This window comes from Triticum aestivum, chromosome 5B (assembly GCF_018294505.1).
Source record: "Triticum aestivum cultivar Chinese Spring chromosome 5B, IWGSC CS RefSeq v2.1, whole genome shotgun sequence".
NCBI lineage: Eukaryota > Viridiplantae > Streptophyta > Magnoliopsida > Poales > Poaceae > Triticum > Triticum aestivum.
Genome location: NC_057807.1, coordinates 589982178 through 590001699, shown reverse-complemented (window position 1 = coordinate 590001699; position 19522 = coordinate 589982178).

The window sequence follows — 19522 nt, the reverse complement described above, 5'->3', positions numbered from 1 at the left end:
GTATTTTGTGTTCCATATCCATAACTAAAGATAGAGAACAACTTAGAACAGCAAATAAAAATTACTTAGTGATAAATCAAACAAGCACACACGAGAATATTCACCCCACGCTATTGATCCCCGGCAACGGCGCTAGAAAAAGGTCTTTATTACCCACAAGTGTAGGGGATCGCAACAGTTTTCGATAAGTAAGAGTGTCGAACCCAACGAGGAGCTAAAGGTAGAATAAATATTCCCTCAAGTTCTATCGACCACCGATACAACTCTACGCACGCTTGACGTTTGCTTTACCTAGAACAAGTATGAAACTAGAAGTACTTTGTAGGTGATGTTTGATAGGTTTGCAAGATAATAAAGAACATGTAAATAAAAACTAGGGGCTGTTTAGCTAAAGAAGCAATAAAGTAAATATTAGTGGAGAGCTTTTTGTCACGAGAAAGTTATTTGTCCCTAGGCAATCGATAACTAGACCGGTAATCACTATTGCAATACTATTTGAGGGAGAGGCATAAGCTAACATACTTTCTCTACTTGGATCATATGCACTTATGATTGGCACTCTAGCAAGCATCTGCAACTACTAAAGATTCATTAAGGTAAAATCCAACCATAGCATTAAAGTATCAAGTCCCCTTTTATTCCATACACAAACAACCTACTTACTCGGGTATGTGCTTCTGTCACTCACTCCACCCACCATAAGCAAATCATAAACATATTGCAAACCCTACAGCGGGGATCCCTCATGCTTGCACGACATGGAGAGCACTATAGGACAGCACCAATAATAAAACATACAACTCAAACAATCACGATCATCAATTAACCCATAGGACAAAACGGATCTACTCAAACATCATAAGATAGCCATACATCATTGGGATATAATATATAGCATTGAGCACCATGTTTAAGTAGAGATTACTGCGGGTAAGAGAGAGGTTACACCCCTGCATAGAGGGGGGAAGAGTTGGTGATGAAGGCGGTGAAGTTGTTGGTGAAGATCGCGGTGATGATGATGGCCCCCGGCAGCGCTCCGGCACCACCAGAAGAAAGGGGGAGAGGGGTGTCGTGGTTCTAAGCCTGACAGTAGAGTGGGGGGTAGGTATGGAGAGGCAAGGTCCTAGCTATGGAGAGGTTGTAAGCACAAAGGATGTACGAGTTCAGGCCCTTCTCGGAAGAAGTAACAGCCCTACGTCTCGGAGCCCGGAGGCGGTCGAGTGGATTATGAATGTATGAATTACAAGGTGCCGAACCCCTCTGCCTGTGGAGGGGGGTGGCTTATATAGAGTGCGCCAGGACCCCAGCCAGCCCACGTAGGAGAGGGTTTAAGGTGAGTTAAGTCTGGGGCGTTACTGGTAACGCCCCACATAAAGTGCCTTTACTATCATAAAGTCTACTTGATTACAGGCCGTTGCAGTGCAGAGTGCCTCTTGACCTCCTGGTGGTCGAGTGAGTCTTCGTGGTCGAGTCCTTCAGACCAGTCGAGTGAGTCCTCGTTGGTCGACTGGAAGGCGACCTCTTCTAAGGATGTCTTGGGGTAAGTTACTTGGATCAGGTCCATGACCCTACCCTAGGTACATAACCCCATCATTAGCCCCCGAATGGATTGAGGCTTCGAGTGAAGGAGTTGATGTCGTTTCCGATTGACCTTTGCGCTCTAGTTGTGCGCTGTTCTGGACCAAAGAATCTCTTCGTTGACAGGGAGCAATTTGCCTTCAGTCGACTCGATCCATTCTGTTTTTACGTCGAGTGATCTTTCGGGCTTCGACGATCTCCGAGCGAGGGATCGCCGGAAACACCGCGTCTGACAGACTGATTTGTTGCTCGCGGATTCCGCGGGATGCGAAATTTGGGGGCGCGCGTGAAGCGGGGCGGACCGCGGCGTTCGGATGGGACGGGGCATAGACGCCTCGATCTCCGCGCCGCCTTTTTCGCCACGTATCCAGCCTGCATAACTGCTCTCAAATATGATTAGATCGACCGGGCCCGCATGTCAGCCACTCGGAAGGGACCTTATAAATGCGCCCGGCGAGGATTTCTGTGTTGCGCCCCAGCATTCTCCCTCTCTCTCTGCTTCCTTCTTCCCTGCTCAGCGTGCTCGCTCTCGCCCCCGCACCACTTCCCTTCACGCATCTCTCCGGCGACCATGGCCAAGGAGAAGACGGCGGCGCTGGAGCGCGCCAAGAAGGCGTCGGCGTCGGAGAAGGCGAAGGGGAGATCCACCAGCCGCGGAGGGTCCTCGTCCAGGTCCCGCCTGCCGAAGGGCTGGGTCCAAGGAGACTGGATCCAGTCGACCATCACAGAGAAGGACCTCCTCGACATGGCCAACGAGGGCTTGATTCCTCACGGAGCTGCGAGGTTGCCGGGGGAGGAGTGGCATCCACAGCCAGAAGAGGGTGAGTGTGTGCTTTTGGCCACTCATGTTGATCGTGGGTTTTCCTTGCCGCCAAGTATTTTCTTCCGTGGCTTCTTGAATTTCTTTGGAGCGCAGCTTCACCACTTTACCCCAAACTCCATTGCCTATCTTGCTGCATTCGTGTCCATGTGTGAGGGTTTCTTGGGTTGTCGACCGCACTGGGGTTTGTTCAAACATATCTTCACGTGTCGCTCTCAGACCGTGAAGAAGGCGAGCCCAGGTGATGAGAAAACCCGAGTCGTCCAAATGTGTGGGGGCCTGGGGATCCAGGTGAGGAATAAGAGCACCTTCCCGCCCATGACCTTTCCTGAGTCCGTCAGAGGCTGGCAGTCGACTTGGTTCTACTGCCAGGTCCAGTCGACGCCAGGGCAGTCGAGTGGACTCCCTCCGTTTACCATGGACCGAGTGAACAAGCCCTCCCCTCTGAAGCTGATTCCGGAGGAGAAAGCCGACATGAATATGTTGATGGAGCGCGTGGTGCAGTTGGTTCGGGAGGGGGTGACGGGCATGGATCTTCTGGAGGTCTTCCTCAGGCGTCGCATCCAACCCCTTCAATTCCGGAGCCACTGCATGTGGTTGTACTGTGGGACCGAAGACGAGACTAGAGTCCATCCAGAAGCAGTCGACGACGTCACTCTGGAAAGATGGATGGTAGCCGTTACCGGAAACAAGGACAACCCGCACGGAGCCAGAAGGATTCCTCCACTCGACCACAACAGCGACCCAAACAAGGTACACTTGCTCTGCTCTCCACTGCGCCCTTGTCGTATTCATTTCTGTTAATCCTGCCGACTGGTCGACTGATTCTTGTCTGGGCATTTGTTAGGCCCTCACCGAGCTGTACTCGATGCCCAATGGGGCACAAGCTTCGACTGAGGAGGGCGAGGCGAGCGGACGCGAGAGCCAGGAAGAGGAGGAATGGGACTCGGATGTCGCAGAGGACGATGACGACGATGATGATGATGTCGGTGATGAAGACGACGTCGAGGACGAGGAAGAGGAGGATGAGGAGGTCGTGCCACCGCGCTCGGAAAGGCGGTCGAAGCTCGTCCACGACCCTTCGACTAAACGTGGCAAGGGGGTTGCGACGCAGTCGACCAAGCGCCCTAGGACCACCTCTCCAGCGCCGACTGAAAAGGCGCCGAAGCAGCCCAGGGCGGCCTCGTCGAAGCCGATCAAACTCTTACCGAAGATGAAGGTGTCCATCCCTACCATATCAGGGTAACCGTGCTGCTCATATTTTCTTATTCTGTGTGAACTTTATTTCTGGTCGACGCTGAAGTTAGTCGACTGATCCTTTGGAGTTGCAGTGCTGCTACTTCTGAGACCTCGGCCCGGGCCGATGACCACGAGATGGAGGATGCGGCAACTTCGAACCCAGGTACTGTATTCTTAACACCGTTTTTAGTCGACTGACTCGCGATCTCTGATCCTGATCCTTCTCCGCAGCTCCACCCAACACTGTTATCGATCTCCCTGACGACGACGAGGATGAAGAACCACTGACACGCAGGAGGAGTCGGAAAGCGACCACCAGTAAGGTACCTCAGGATGTGACGGCGCCTGAGATTCTGACTGTGGAGGAAGGGAACACCACTCGACACCAGGTGTCCTTCGCAAATCCACTGACGAGTGCTCAGCAACCCTCCCTCTTTACGACGCACCACATCCCAGAGGACCAAGCTGGCGCAGCGAAGGAGGCAATACGCCAGGCGGGACTCATGATGGAGCAGTTGAAGACCATCCGGGACGCGAGCCAGGCAGCTTATGACGCCAGTTCTGCCCTCCAAAGCAATGTCCAGGTCAGTCGACCATTGTTTGTTTTGTTGGATATGCTACCAAAAACTTTTCTTTTCTGGAATTTATATTAGTCACCCACTGGGTGTGTCGAATAAACTCCGTGTTAGCGGGGGCACGCTGAGTGCACCCGCTGGGTGTAGTCCCCAAGGCTAAGGTCGACTGCTGGCAGTCGGCCTTAGGCTTTATGATGTCAATCTTTCTGTCAGTCGACTGGTCGACTGGATTTCACAAACCGGTGGGGGCACGCTGAGTGCACCCACTGGGTGTAGTCCCCGAGACTGTGGTCGACTGCTTGCAGTTGATCACAGTCTTAGAGAATGCATCTCGCACACTTTTTTTTTTGAAGTCGACTGGTCGACTTTGTCTTCAACAGGATTAGTGGGGGCACGCTGAGTGCACCCACTGGGTGTAGTCCCCGAGACTACGGTCGAATGTTTGTATTCGGCTGTAGTCTTAGAAACGTGTGTTTTTCCCTTTTTCACTCGGAAGTGAATCATATTTGACATTTAGTCGATTGGTTCTTCACAGAACTCCTGTGATCTTGTGGGTCGCTACTCAGAGCTGGAACAAAAACATACTCAAGTCGAGCTGAGCTTGAAGCTGGTTCAGGAGAAGCTGACAAAGGCAAAGGAGGAGACCGAAGGTATGTTTGGTGAGACCCTGACGACTGCTTTTCCCCTTGCTTGTTTCAGCATCTGATCTTGCTGTAACTTGCAGGTAAGGTAAGGGAGGCCCAGCAGAAGAAAGACCTTGAGCTAGCTGAGAAGATCAAGCTTGCTGACGAGAAGTTAGCTTCAGTCACCAAGCTCGAACAAGACAATACCAATCTGAAAGCTGCTCTTGGGATTGCCAACAAGGAGGTCAGTCGACTGAAAACTGACAAAGTTGCCCTGACCGACCGAGTCAGCAAATTGACTGAGAAGAAAACTGAACTGGAGGCCTTCCTGAGTGGCCTTGCCAAGAAGTTGTTTCTTATGCTTGAAGGTAAACCTCTATGCTTGGCAGACATTTCCAATTGTGATTTTTCCATTCGACCATCCTCTTGACTTAGTGACCACCCTTGCAGAATTTTGTCAAAACTTTGAAGAAGAAACTAGCCGGCTGGAGCCAAACCTCGACCCCGTCAATTCTCCGGTGAACGACGAAGTTGCCATGGAAGTTTTCCGACTGGAGTCTCGTGTTGCAACTGTCGTGGACTATCTCGCAAGGCTGAAGGCCGCCACATCTCGCATCGACTCGACGCTCTGGCCTGAGGAGACACTTCAGAATGACCTTGAGTCGCTGATGGCCCGCTTGAACACGATCCCTGGTCGAGTGCAGGAGTGGAAGAAGTCTTCGGCTCGGTGTGGTGCAGATGTCGCTCTGTGTCTGGCCCGAGTCCACTGCAAAGATGCACGAGAGGAGAAGCTGGCGGCCCTTCGGGTGGCCAATACCAAGAAGCACGACTTCAGGTCCTTTATGGAGACTTTCCTTGCAGCTGCCACTCGGATCGCCGACGGAATTGACCTTGATGAATTTGTTGCACCTTCCAGCCCTCCACAGGAGGGGTAAAAAACTTCTTCTGGCTCGACGCTTTAAATTTGCCTCGGTATGCCGAGTGAAATTGTAACCGATAAACCTTAACGGGCTTGACGCCTGAGCACTTTCGGTTCCTTTAGATATCGATTCAAACTTGAATTTGGCGCTTGGATATGATTGCCTTCGGCTCGGAATGTCTTTTGCAGGTTCAAAGCAAGGTGCCTGTACTGCAATCGACTTATTCTTTAGTCCACTTAGGCGAGCACTGGGCTGCAGCTAAGCCCCCGAGTGAGAGGGTTGCTCTCCACTCGGCAGGGTTTTTATACCTTAGGCGAGCACAGGGCTGCAGCTAAGCCTCCGAGTGAGAGGGTTGCTCTTCACTCGGTAGGATTTTTATAACTTAGGCGAGCACAGGGCTGCAGCTAAGCCTCCGAGTGAGAGGGTTGCTCTTCACTCGGTAGGATTTTTATAACTTAGGCGAGCACAGGGCTGCAGCTAAGCCCCCGAGTGAGAGGATTGCTCTTCACTCGGCAGGATTTTTATAACTTAGGCGAGCACGAGGCTGCAGCTAAGCCTCCGAGTGGAAGGCTGGCTTACCACTCGGTAGGATTTTGATAACTTAGGCGAGCACGAGGCTGCAGCTAAGCCTCCGAGTGAGAGGACTGCTCTTCACTCGGTAGGATTTTCACAACTTAGGCGAGTGCTTGGACTGCAGCTAAGCCCCCGAGTGAGAGGGTTGCTCTTCACTCGGCAGGATTTTTATAACTTAGGCGAGCACGAGGCTGCAGCTAAGCCTCCGAGTGGAAGGCTGGCTTACCACTCGGTAGGATTTTGATAACTTAGGCGAGCACGAGGCTGCAGCTAAGCCCCCGAGTGAGAGGGTTGCTCTTCACTCGGCAGGATTTTTATAACTTAGGCGAGCACGAGGCTGCAGCTAAGCCTCCGAGTGGAAGGCTGGCTTACCACTCGGTAGGATTTTGATAACTTAGGCGAGCACGAGGCTGCAGCTAAGCCCCCGAGTGAGAGGATTGCTCTTCACTCGGTAGGATTTTCACAACTTAGGCAAGTGCTTGAACTGCAGCTAAGCCTCCGAGTGAGAGGATTGCTCTTCACTCGGTAGGATTTTCACAACTTAGGCGAGTGCTTGGACTGCAGCTAAGCCCCCGAGTGAGAGGGTTGCTCTTCACTCGGTAGGATTTTCACAACTTAGGCGAGCACGAGGCTGCAGCTAAGCCTCCGAGTGGAAGGCTGGCTTACCACTCGGTAGGATTTTGATAACTTAGGCGAAACGGATTCGCAGCTAAGCCTCCGAGTGGGAGCCTGGCTCACCACTCGGTAGGATTTTTATAACTTAGGCGAAACGGATTCGCAGCTAAGCCTCTGAGTGGGAGTCTGGCTCACCACTCGGTAGGATTTTTACAAACTTAGGCGAAACGGATTCGCAACTAAGTCACCCACTGAGGGGAATTTTATTGGAAAATAAAAAGTGACAGAAATTATGGAGGAACTTTGACACTATTATTTTGAGGTCCATGAACTACAGAAGTACTTTATTGCAACTCATCTGAGTGATAAACTTAAGTGTAAAATGGGCGGAGTAGCTCCGCGTTCCAAGCCCGGGGCTCGTCGATATTATGCTCGACGTTGTAAAGACGGTACGCCCCATTGTGGAGAACCTTGGTGACGATGAAGGGGCCTTCCCAAGAAGGAGCAAGCTTGTGTGGTTTGTGCTGATCCACTCGGAGAACTAAATCCCCTTCCTGGAAGGCTCGACCTCTCACATTTCTGGCGTGGAAACGACGCAAATCTTGTTGGTAGATGGTCGACCGGATCAGAGCCATCTCCCTTTCTTCCTCTAAAAGGTCAACTGCGTCCTGCCGCGCTTGTTCAGCCTCTGCTTCGTTGTAGATTTCAATTCGAGGAGCATTGTGGAGAAGATCACTCGGCAAGACTGCTTCAGCTCCGTAGACAAAGAAGAATGGAGTTCTTCCGGTCGATCGATTAGGCGTGGTCCGCAGTCCCCAGAGTACAGATGGAAGTTCGTCGACCCAAGCTCCAGCCGCGTGTTTGAGATCACGCATCAGTCGAGGCTTCAGTCCCTTGAGAATCAGTCCATTAGCTCGCTCTGCTTGTCCATTCGACTGCGGATGGGCGACTGATGCGTAGTCGACCCGTGTGCCCTGGGAGTTGCAGAAAGCTCTGAATTCCTCTGAGTCAAAGTTCGACCCATTATCCGTAATGATGCTGTGCGGGACTCCATATCTGAATATTAGTTCCCTGATGAAGCTAACAGCAGTAACGGTGTCAAGGCTCTTGATTGGTTTAGCCTCGATCCACTTGGTGAACTTGTCGACTGCCACCAGTACATGCGTGAAGCCACTTCGTCCTGTTCTCAAAGGACCGATCATGTCCAGCCCCCAAACTGCAAAAGGCCAGACGAGTGGGATGGTCTTCAAAGCTGACGCAGGCTTGTGCGACATATTCGAGTAGAACTGACATCCCTCGCACTTATCCACTATCTCTTTTGCCATCTCATTCGCCTTGGGCCAGTAAAATCCGGCTCGGTATGCTTTGGCCACGATGGTCCGAGAGGACGCATGATGACCACAGGTCCCCGAGTGAATATCATTGAGGATGAGTCGACCTTCTTCTGGTGTTATGCACTTCTGACCGACTCCAGTCGCGCTTTCTCTGTATAATTGTCCTTTGATTACGGTAAAGGCCTTAGATCGACGGACGATCTGTCGAGCCTCTTCCTCATCCTCCGGAAGCTCTTTCCTCAAGATATATGCGACATACGGAATCGTCCAGTCGGGAATGACCACCAAAACCTCCATGATCAAGTCGACCACCGCTGGGACTTCAACTTCAGTCGGATCTGTGGCGCTCTTGGGCTGCGGAGTTTCTTCGGTGAAAGGATCCTCTTTGACTGACAGAGTGTGTATATGCTCCAAGAACACACCACTCGAAATGGCTTCTCTCTTGGAACCTATCTTTGCTAGATCATCAGCTGCTTGATTTTTCAGTCGGGGTATATGATGGAGCTCCAACCCCTCGAACTTCTTCTCCAGCTTCCTCACTGCACTGCAGTATCCAGTCATGGCTGGGCTTCTCACGTCCCACTCTTTCATCACCTGATTGACCACTAAATCCGAGTCGCCATAGACCATTAGGCGACGGACGCCGAGTGAAATGGCCATGCGCAACCCATATAGGAGGGCCTCATATTCTGCCTCATTGTTGGAGGAATCAAAGTGAATCTGGAGCACATATCTGAGCTTATCTCCTCTGGGGGAAACCAGGACAACCCCAGCACCGGAACCATTCAACATCTTAGAGCCATCGAAAAACATGGTCCAATGCTCCGAGTGAACTTCAGTCGGCTGCTGTTGTTCAATCCACTCGGCGAGGAAATCTGCTATCGCCTGGGACTTAATGGCTTTCTTTGCCTCAAACTTGATATCAAGGGGAAGAAGTTCAATCGCCCATTTGGCCACTCGACCAGTTGCATCTCTGTTGTGCAAAATCTCTGATAGTGGAGCGTCGCTGACGACTGTGATGGAATGGTCAGAGAAATAATGAGCAACCTTCTTTGTGGTCATGTATATTCCATACACAAGCTTCTGATAATGAGGATATCTCTGCTTGGATGGAGTCAAGACTTCAGACAAATAATACACTGGGCGCTGAACTTTGAGAGCTTTTCCTTCTTCTTCCCGCTCGACCGTTAGCACAATACTGACGACTTGTCCTGTGGCTGCGATGTAGAGCAAGAGAGGCTCTTTGCTGATTGGAGCAGCAAGCACCGGCTGGGTGGAGAGCAGAGCTTTTAGCTCGGCAAACGCTGCATCAGCTTCTGGAGTCCACTCGAACTTGTCAGCCTTCTTCATCAGTCGGTAAAGAGGCAGTGCCTTTTCACCGAGTCGTGAGATGAATCGACTTAATGCGGCCAAGCATCCAGTAAGCTTCTGGACATCGTGCACTCGCACAGGGCGTTTCATCCGGAGAATAGTGCCAATCTTCTCTGGGTTAGCGTCGATTCCCCGTTCGGAAACGAGAAAACCGAGTAACTTGCCACCAGGAACTCCAAACGTGCACTTTGATGGATTGAGCTTGATATCATACCTTCTGAGGTTGGCAAATGTTTCGGCGAGGTCAGCGAGCAGGTCGGAGCCTTTTCGTGACTTGACAACAATATCATCCATATAAGCTTCCACATTCCGACTGATTTGGGTGAGTAGACACTTCTGAATCATTCGCATAAATGTGGCTCCGGCATTCTTGAGGCCGAATGGCATGGTGATATAGCAGAAGCACCCGAATGGAGTGATGAAAGCTGTTTTTACCTCATCGGGCCCGTACAGACGGATCTGGTGGTACCCGGAGTAAGCATCTAAAAAAGACAACCTCTCGCATCCCGCGGTCGAGTCAACAATTTGATCTATGCGAGGGAGAGGAAAGTGATCTTTCGGGCAGGCCCGGTTGATGTGCTTGAAATCAATGCACATTCGGAGTGACTTGTCCTTCTTAGGAACCATGACGACATTAGCGAGCCACTCGGAGTGGTATATCTCTCGGATAAATCCTGCTGCCAACAGTCGAGCCACTTCTTCACCGATGGCCTTTCTCTTCTGGACGGCGGACCGCCGAAGATGCTCTTTGACTGGTTTTGCAGACGAGTCGACTCTTAGGCGATGCTCAGCCAGTCCCCTGGGAACACCTGGCATGTCAGCGGGCTTCCATGCAAAAATGTCCCAGTTCTCACGGAGGAACTGGATGAGCGCTTCTTCCTATTTTGGGTCGAGTGTTGTGGAGATGCGGGTCGAAGCTGCTTCGGGGTCGGTCGGGTGAATGTGAACAGGCTTCGTCTCACCGGACGACTGGAATGCAGACTCTGTGGCGGGCTTCTTGGATCGCAGCAAGTCACTCGGATCTGCGTTTTGCTTGTATTCTTCGAACTCGACCGCTGTCACTTGGGAATCGGCGATCTTGGAGCCCTTCTGAAAGCACTCCTCTGCCTTCTTCCTATCACCGGTGACAGTGATCACACCTTTGGGACCGGGCATCTTCAATTTGAGGTACACGTAACATGGTCGAGCCATGAACCGTGCATAGGCTGGTCTCCCCAAAATGGCATGATATGCACTTTGAAAATCCACGACCTCAAACGTCAACTTTTCTTTGCGAAAATGCTTCGAATCACCAAACACTACGTCCAAAGCTATCTGGCCGAGTGACTCGGCCTTCTTCCCTGGTATAACTCCATGGAAGCTCATGTTACTAGTGCTCAGTCGGGACATCGGAATGCCCATACCTTTCAATGTGTCTGCATACAATAAGTTCAGCCCACTTCCACCATCCATCAGCACCTTTGTCAGTCGAGTGCCTTCGACAACTGGATCGACCACCAAAGCTTGCCTCCCGGGTGTGGCAATATGAGTCGGGTGATCAGATTGGTCGAATGTGATGGGTGTTTGAAACCACTTCAGATAATTTGCCTTTGCTGGGGCAACCATGTTCACCTCTCGGTTAATCACTTTCAGTCGACTTCTGCTTTCCACATCTGCAAAGATCATCAGAGTGGAGTTGATATGCGGATATCCTCCCTCACTGTCCTCTTTGTCTTCGGCCTTGTCCGACTCCTTCTCCTTGTCCTTAGACTGTTTTCCCTGAAACTGCTGGATCAGGAGTCGACATTGGCGAGTGGTGTGCTTTGGGTAAATGATATTCCCCTCTTCATCTTTCTTCGTGTGAATATGACACGGCATATCCATCACGTCGTTCCCTTCTTTATCCTTTACCTTCTTGGGGTTCCAGGATCCTTTTGGTTTCCCCTTAAACTTTCCTTGAGTCACGGCCAGAGCCTCTCCAGGAGCTGCCGGTTCAGCCTTCCGCTTCTGTTTCCGACTGGTGTTTCCTTTTTCTGACTGACTCGGCTTGTGCTTGCCGCTTCGGAGTCGGTCTTCTTCTTCGCCGTTGGCGTACTTGGTAGCAATCTCCATCATCCGACTCAAGGTCATGTCACCGGTTCGACCAAATTTCAAACTCAGTTCTCTGTTCTTGACGCCGTCTTTGAAGGCGCATACTGCCTGATGATCAGAGACATTTTCCACAGTGTGGTGCAAAGTGATCCACCTCTGAATATACTCTCTAAGAGTCTCATTAGTTTTCTGCACGTAGACTTGCAACTCTGTCAATCCCGCTGGTCGCTTGCAAGTCCCTTCAAACGTTCTGACGAACACTCGGGACAGATCTTCCCAAGTGTAAATGCTGCTAGGAGGTAATTGAGTCAACCATGCCCTGGCAGAACCTTCCAACATGAGGGGCAAATGCTTCATGGCCACCTCGTCGTTCCCACCACCGATCTGAACTGCCACTCGGTAGTCTTCAAGCCAAGTTTCAGGCTTAGACTCACCAGTGAACTTGCTGACTCCTGTTGCCAACCTGAAATTGGGGGGGATAACTGCGGCTCTGATAGCTCTGCTGAAACATTCAGGACCAGAAACATGTACTCGACTGCTCGTGGGTACATCTCTGTCGAGTGCGCCTCGATGGGCTCTGTTCCGGTCGACCAACCCTTGCACGATAATGGATCGCGCGTCGAAGCCTGGCTCTCTGGGGTCAACTGGAACCCTACGCCCTGTACTGTACTGACGCCTATCATCTGGCTGCCGAGGAGCGTAAGACCCACCCCTCGGAGGGGAATAGGGCACTCGACGCCTATCGTCTCGGTCGAGTCTGTCGCCATATTGATCTCGCCGATTCTCACGCCCCTCGCGCCGCGGAGGCGATCTGGGGCTGTGAGCCGACTGAACCGTATTCACAGTGACAGATCGACTGTGAATTCTGTTGCGCGACTGAGACACGGCTGAATTCTGATCTCCTGCTGCCCAGAGCAGATCCCTGATCTGCAGCAAACCTCTGCCAGCTTCCGACTGTGAAGGCTGAATGGACTCTGCTATACGGGTCGCAGCTGCTAAATTCTGAATTGGGGTTCGATATACCTGAGTCGGCGGGAAGAGTTGACGTCGACTGGTGTCGGGAACTCGTTGCCGCGCGCGCTCGTCGAGTGCTCGCTGAAGGTTCTCCAGTCGAGTGCGCTCGGCCAAATTGGCCAGACGCGCCTCCTCCAAGGCACGAGCCTCGGGGGTTTCTCCTGCGATGGGAATACGCAGGGGATCCTCGTTCCTGCGGCGAAGCTCTTCTCTTTGCAGAGAGTCGAGTGGCTCGGGCTGGTACTCTTCGTAGCCTCGTGCAGGGTCGCCGCCGTCACCTGCTCCACCACCTCGGGCGAAGCCAGGAGGGCTGTGGGGCCCGTCGACCATCAAGATTTCCGCCGCTGGATCACTGCTTCCGCACTCGGATGCGGTCTCTCCGGAGCCAGTCGACTGATCGAACAAGCCGTAGAGAGATTCGTTGGGCTCGATTGCCGCAACTTGTGTAGTGGCCGATTGGCGAGCCACCGCGTGACTCACCCATCGCTGAAGCCTCGACCGGCCTGAGCGCTTGCGCTGGCGGGAGACCGGGAGGGTGGACGATGGAGGAGCCGACCGATACTGGGTCGACGGTTGCCGCAGCAGAACCCGCGGACACATGCGCGAAAATGCGTCGCACCGCGGACGGGGAGCGCGTCTACGTCGAGTGGAGCCTCCTGGAGCCATGCGGAGTCGTCGGCGATGAAGGTGAGAGTGCCGAGACGGATCTCTTGACCCTTGACCAAAACTCCAGCAGACACCATGATGAGAGTACTCGGAAGAATCGCAACTTCTCCACAAAATCGCTAAAACACCTGCCCCACGGTGGGCGCTGTCGTGGTTCTAAGCCTGACAGTAGAGTGGGGGGTAGGTATGGAGAGGCAAGGTCCTAGCTATGGAGAGGTTGTAAGCACAAAGGATGTACGAGTTCAGGCCCTTCTCGGAAGAAGTAACAGCCCTACGTCTCGGAGCCCGGAGGCGGTCGAGTGGATTATGAATGTATGAATTACAAGGTGCCGAACCCCTCTGCCTGTGGAGGGGGGTGGCTTATATAGAGTGCGCCAGGACCCCAGCCAGCCCACGTAGGAGAGGGTTTAAGGTGAGTTAAGTCTGGGGCGTTACTGGTAACGCCCCACATAAAGTGCCTTTACTATCATAAAGTCTACTTGATTACAGGCCGTTGCAGTGCAGAGTGCCTCTTGACCTCCTGGTGGTCGAGTGAGTCTTCGTGGTCGAGTCCTTCAGACCAGTCGAGTGAGTCCTCGTTGGTCGACTGGAAGGCGACCTCTTCTAAGGATGTCTTGGGGTAAGTTACTTGGATCAGGTCCATGACCCTACCCTAGGTACATAACCCCATCAAGGGGTCCCCTTCTTCTTCTTCCTTGACCTCCTCCCTAGATGGGAGAAGGTTTTCCCTCTGGTTCTTGGCTCCCATGGCGTGGGAGGGGCGAGAGCCCCTCAGAGATTAGAGCTATCTCTCTGTTTCTGCGTTCTCTGATTCTGCCCCTTCACCGTTTCCTTTATAACTGGAGATCTGTAACTCCAATTGGGGTGAATCTTTCGCCCAGATTTTTCTCATAAAATTAGCTTTCTTGCAGCAAAAGAAGAGCATCAACCGCCTGACAGGTGGCCCACGAGAGTGCCAGGCGCACCCAGGGGGGTGGGCACGCCCCCCTGTCTTGTGGCCACCTTGGACACCGTTTCACGTTGATTCTTCCTCCGGAAAATCCCAAATATCCCAAAAATAATTCTCCATCCGTTTTTATCCCATTTGGATTCCTTTTGATATTGGGTTTCTGCGAAACATAAAACATGCAACAAAGAGGAACTGGCACTGGGCACTCGATCAATATGTTAGTCCCAAAAATAGTATAAAAAGTTGCCAAAAGTACCTGAAAGTTGAAGAATATTGGCATGGAACAATCAAAAATTATAGATACGACAGAGACGTATCAGATATCCACAAGGAAGCCATAAATATATCTATAAGATATTTGCTTGAAAGCATAGCACATGGCTACATATGGTCTTATTTTATATAAATTAATTCCTACCACACAACCATCAAAGACATCACAACTAGCAACATGAGATCATCGTTGAGATGCTTTGAGAAAGGAAACAAGTATCACAAGATGGAATGAAAATCATGCTAAGATGCAACCTACACAAGGTTGAATGCAAGAAAAGAATGCATGAATAGATACTTGTTACTGAGATATCATTGGAAGGATGTAGAAGGAACCAATTGAAGGTAGTAGATAGTAGTTTATTGAGCATCCTAGCTTGACTCTAATAAGCACATGGTGACACCACCTTCCTTGTGAGTGAGCCGAGCATTCAATGCATCTCCAATTGTTCCTAGAACAACAACACAAACAAAATGGTACCCAAACTCATTGGGACCAAGGAGTTAGAGAACCAACAATACATAGGACAAACTCCACATAAATATGTGCATGAACATATGAAACTGAATTTCATGCACATCTCATCCAATTTGAGACTTGGTGGAGTTTCCCTATATATTGGGTCAAAGTAAGAAAGCATGCCAAAGAAACTACATGAAGTTAATATGCATGATAAAGACTTTCAAGAACCGGAACCAATTGACAAAGGAATACCACGAGAAGAAAAGATACCAAATGAATAAATTATCACTTGGAGGATAACACTTGAAAGATACATCAAGGAATGATATATCCATTGATACACGCAAAAAGAGAGATATCGAACTCCCAAAAGAGAGGATGGTTCCAAATAAACCAAGCCGTCTACTAAGTTTCATGATGGCACAAGTACCAAAAAGAAACGGCTTGCCTTCCACCAAAACACACTTGATAAGGATCACAAGATGAGAGTTTTATAGAAAATAGGATAGCTCCCCCAAGAGTAGTGCATTATAGAGAATTTGCATTTGAATACAAAAATGCACAAGTTGGGATCAACACTATTACTATATCTAGAAAACACTAGACAAGATCAAGAAATTAACAAGATCCACAAGTGGTATGGAAGACAAAGTAGTTGACACAATCCTTGGCAAGATATAAGGCAAATAAAAGCAAAATCTAATGTAAAGATGATCGATAATTTCTACTACACATAAGTGAGTACCAATTGTCAAAAGACAAGAAGTATTTTGAAATAATCCCCGGTGGTAGATAGCAAGGATATCTAACATCATTTCACACCAAACACAAGCAAATTACAAATTGTAGATCTAACATGCCACCTAGGAACAAGATAATTTATAGTATCAATTCTAGGTGATAATATCTCAAATGTACACATTTTCTAGGCTTGTAATTTGCACATATCACATTACTCCCCCATAATGTGATACCAAAGAAAACTTCACAAGAGGCAATAAGAATCCAACAAGAGATAATTAATGGACTATTTAGAATTTGAATTTCTCATGAGAAGACATACCACATAGCGACTAGATAATCTTGTAATATCAATACTAGATGGTATTCCTCATGTACACACACTTATAGGATTGTGAGGTGCACAAGGCACATCACTCCCCCACAATGGGATATTCCATTAATCTCTCACACGAGCCAACTAAGATACAAACATGAGGCATAAAGGCTCAACGCACGACACACACATACATGATGTGCAAACCAACATACACATACTTGATTTATCAAGATAAGCAAATTGGCGGCACAACATATACAAACACATGCAAGGAACAAAACCAAAACATGCAAGGGGGCAAGTAACTTTCAATGTAAACAATTTAAGCACGAGTTACCACAAGGAGGAACATAGGATATAAGATAGAAACTTGATAATCTGAATGACTTGGCTTGAGACAATAAGAATGATGAAGTCCCCTTAATTCTTCATAATCTAGCCAAGTCCCCAATGGCCTCCAAAGACACCTATTGACCAAGTTTGAGCTTGTTGGTCCCCAACCATGTTGGGTCCTAAGAGGTTAGTCACAATAGGCTTGGCAACCCAAATGGTTCTTTGCTTCAAACCACTTTGAGTACCAACAAACTTGGAAAACACATTACCAACCTTATCCTTCCCAAGAGAATAGATATCATCAATAATAGTTGGGTTGGATAAGTTACCACTAGTGCATGAAGAAGCGAGGTGACCTTTCTCACGACATAGGTAGCAACGTCTACTCTTCATTTTCTTCTCACTTGATTTATCAACTTGAGAAGCATTAGCTTGAGTTTTCTTCAGAAGAGCCTTTCTTCAACTTGAGCTTGAGCACGAGAATGAACTTGTGACCGCTTCCCTTGTTGCTTGTCACTAATGGCCTTCTTCTTCAATGGGCAAGATCTAACATGATGCCCTTCAATCTTGCACTTGAAGCAAATAATCTTGGCCGAATTCTTGACTTGTTTTTGGCCCTTCTTCTTGTTCATCTTGGACTTCTTCTTCTTATTCGAGTTGAATCCAAGTCCACCTTTGTCATTGGGAGATTTTTGCACACTCAAGATATTGTTGAGTGTGGATTTCCCTTCATGACTCTTTTCCAAGTCTTTCTTCAAAGAGGTGACTTGGGCCTTGAGCTCTTTGATTTCCTCTACATGGTTAGTCTCATCACAAGTACTAGAGGAAGTATAAGCTTCATCGTTAGAGAAATAAGGCAAGGAAAGCAATTCATCACAAGATGAACCAACATTGTGAGTAGATGAATTACAAGGACTAGCACATGGCAATATAGCATTTTGACTTGAAGTAGTGCTAGTATCCACGTGAGGCTCACTAGATGTTACCTTAGCAATCATGGCCTCATGAGCTATCTTTAGCACATTTTGGGATACTAGAAGATCATCATGAGAGCTTGAGAGCTTTTCATGGCTTTCTTCCAATTTCCCATAATTGCTAGATAGCAACTCAAGTTGAGCCCGTAGCTCAACATTCTCCTACAAAATGGATGCTTCACAAGTAATAGAGTTAGTAGCACAAGCATCATCATTAACAACAACAGGAGACGATAACTTGTCAAGCTCTTCTAAATAAGAAGCTTCAAGTTGAGAATTACATGGGGATCATTGAGGGAGTCCTAGATAAGGGGGTATCCGGACAGCCGGACTATATACTTTGGCCGGACTGTTGGACTATGAAGATACAAGATTGAAGACTTCGTCCCATGTCCGGATGGGACTCTCCTTTGCGTGGAAGGCAAGCTTGGCGATCCGGATGATAGATCTCCTTCTCTGTAACCGACTCTGTGCAACCCTAGCCCCCTCCGATGTCTATATAAACCGGAGGGTTTAGTCCGTAGGACAAGGACAATCATAATCATAGGCTAGCTTCTAGGGTTTAGCCTCTACGATCTCGTGGTAGATCAACTCTTGTAATACTCATATCATCAAGATCAATCAAACAGGAAGTAGGGTATTACCTCCATCGAGAGGGCCCGAACCTGGGTAAACATCGTGTCCCCAGTCTCTTGTTACCATTAGCCTTAGACGCACAGTTCGGGACCCCCTGCCCGAGATCTGCCGGTTTTGACACCGACATTGGTGCTTTCATTGAGAGTTCCTCTGTGTTGTCGTTGTAAGGCTCGATGGCTTCTCCAACCTTCAACAACGTCGTCCGGGGTGAGACTTTCCTCCCCGGATAGATCTTCGTGTTCAGCGGCTTCGCACTGCGGGCCAACTCGCTTGGCCATCTGGAGTAGATCGACAGCTACGCCCCTGGCCATGATCAGGTTAGGTTCGGGAACCTAAAATACACTGCCGACATCCGCGGAGACTTGATCTTCGACGGATTCGAGCCCATGTCAGGAGCGCCGAACAATCACCACGCGCATGACTTAGATCTGCCGTTGGACAGTATTCGGGATATCGCGCCTACTATAGCTCCGGGCTTCGATCCAGAGCAGATCGTGCCATCCAAGGACGGGTGGATGGACCCCGCCACGGAGGTCGCACACCTATCAGCGTTGGAGCCAAACACAGACTCCGCTCCTAAAGAAATCTGTGTCTCTGGACCCCCAGACTTGTCTTCGGTCATAGGTTTCGGACCGCGTGCATCCATGCCCATCGAATCTGATTGGGCTCCAATCATGGAGTTCACCGCCGCGGATATCTTTTAGCATTCGCCCTTCGGAGACGTGCTAAATTCATTGAGGTCTCTCTCTCTCTCTATCAGGAGATTCCTGGCCGAACTATGTTCGGCTCGAGTGGGAAGCAGGCGATGAAGAAATTTGTTACCCACCCACCACCCACTTCATAGCCACGGTCGATGACTTGACCGACGTGCTCGACTTCGAATCCGAAGACATCGACGGTATAGACGACGATGCGGGAGAAGAACAGGAACCATCGCCCACAGGGCGCTGGACTGCCACCTCTTCATATGATATATATATATATGGTGGACACCCCCAAGGACAACAATGGCGATGAGGCAACAGAAGATAACCCCTCAGGGAGGAAATCAAAGCATGGGCGTCATCAGCACCGCTCTAAGCCCCGCCACAACAATATCGGCATAGGAGATGAAAACAATCCGGATGCTGCCGAAGATGAATACAACCCTGATCAGCCTGCCTTTGAACAGGCCGAACAGGAGCACGGGCTGGTCAGCCCAGAGGAATAGGCAATGGACGGATACACGGAGGATGACAACTACATGCCTCCCTCCGAAGACGAGGTGAGCCTCGGTGACGATGAATTCGGCGTACCTGAGGATCCCATAGAGCAGGAGCACTTTAAACGCCGGCTTATAGCCACTGCAAGAAGCCTGAAAAAGAAGCAGCAACAGCTCCAAGCTGATCAAGATCTGCTCGCAGACAGATGACCAAGGTCCTGGCGGCCAAGGAATA